Source organism: Magallana gigas, chromosome 8 (genome assembly GCF_963853765.1).
Source record: "Magallana gigas chromosome 8, xbMagGiga1.1, whole genome shotgun sequence".
Lineage (NCBI taxonomy): Eukaryota > Metazoa > Mollusca > Bivalvia > Ostreida > Ostreidae > Magallana > Magallana gigas.
In genome coordinates this window covers 3,978,502-3,980,203 of record NC_088860.1, presented here as the reverse complement: position 1 = coordinate 3,980,203, position 1,702 = coordinate 3,978,502, and the positions used below count along the sequence as shown (strand labels likewise).

Sequence of the window (1,702 nt, the reverse complement as noted above, 5' to 3'; positions counted from 1 at the left end):
GGCTCACAATTCTTTGTCATGTAAACAAGGTTTGTGTCCTGTTTTTGTTTACATGGGTTCAATATACCAGTAAAAAATCTTTTTCAAGCTGATGTCTATTTTCTTATTCATTTTAAGCATAAATAAATAGTTCTTAATTTTGACCCCATCATTCATTTAAGGTCTAAAACTGGAATTTTCACTTTAACGTTCAATGTAAAAATGAAAACAAACGGTTTTGTTTTATACGCGGCAAAAAATTGTAAACTCTGTAACTTGCTTATAACTCAACGAATGATACTCAAATTTTGGTTGCCTACTGAAGCATTGAAATTGGAAAAAGTAATTTTTGACCAAAATCTAGACCATGCCCCTTCAAACGTTCATACAAAACTCGTTTCTCAGATGCTGCATTGCAGTCAGTATTAAAGTTGTGTGCAACAAATATAACGAAATAACTTGCATTGCAGTATCCTCCATCATTTTATCATTTATAATCAATGTTGTATGGAAAGGAGAGGACTACATGCATCTATGTTGTAGAACTTGTGTCCAATCCTTTTGGGGTTTGTCAATAAAATAGGTTTAATTCAATTATAAATTTTAATTACAAAAATGTTTTCATGCAGAAAGAGAATACTTCATTACGATTAGTAACACTGGCAACAAGATTCCTTGATTGGAAGAATGATTGAAATTTACCATTTGTTGTAAAAAATGAAATAAAAAAAAAATAGAGAGACAACAAATATACCATAGAGACCTCATGTATACATGAGATAAGACTCATTGCATTTGTAGCAGTTTCAGAGTCATTAATGTTCCTAAAATTAAGAAGGAAAAATACGGTATATGGTAAATAACAAAATGTTTCCAAATACTCTCAGTAGGCAATCAATTAATAATTAAAACAAATGGTAATCATTGCTCGGCCGCCGTTTTATTTGTGATTTTATCGCGAACCCGATGTAATTACACCCTTGCATGTGGATGGCCTTAGATTATTTTTTATGATCGTAGTTTATTAAACAACTAACACCCCTGTGTCTTGTTACGCCAAGCTCTACATGTCTACTCCTAGGAATGAATATACCCATCAATTATTGTAATATCATTTTGTTAATTATTGAAGCCAATAGGTACGAATTTGATAAAAAATAGCATTACCTTAATTAAAGATAACGTTCTGTAGCAGGCATAGTTGTATTGCATTACGGAGACTTCTGGGAATGACCCGAAGACGAGGATAAGAGGAAGGGAGGGCGAGCGACGATTTACAGTCTCCGGGAGAGAAGCAGCGTTTTTATTTAATGAGGTTTTGTCTGCAGCAGATCAGCGCGTGCAGGGTTCATTCCAGACCGGGCGGTATCACTGCCGGGTCAACTCGTCTACCGGTGCGAACTGACAGGGGACCGCCAATTATGTCTCACGTATAGATGTATGACGTCTGTAAAATGATTCCAAGCTAAGATGAACTAAAATAAACGTCAGCCGTATAAAATAAACAATGTTTGAAAATTGAAAGAAATGTCGTTTTGAGATTTTTGCTGGTCTTTTTCTTTTCTTATCTTTTTTTCTTTTTATTTGTTTTTTTTTTTGAACGAACACTGTGATAAACTACAAAGACTAATAAAATAATAATGATTTTAAGGATTCCACTAATCATCGTTTCTGCTTTTTATCATTATTTTTGAAAGGTCCCTGGGATTGTGCGTCCAATTCT

The 1,702-nt window shown here is 33.8% G+C and overlaps 1 long non-coding RNA gene across 1 annotated transcript in view; it reads right to left on the bottom strand.

Moving 5' to 3' along the window:
• Positions 1–1,362, bottom strand: part of LOC136270772 (uncharacterized) — a 13,632-nt gene extending 12,270 nt beyond the window's left edge. Inside the window, exon 1 of the long non-coding RNA XR_010708636.1 lies at positions 1,147–1,362. This is a non-coding gene — a long non-coding RNA (uncharacterized lncRNA). The remainder of the gene's footprint in view (positions 1–1,146) is intronic.
• Between the last annotated feature and the right edge of the window lie 340 nt (positions 1,363–1,702).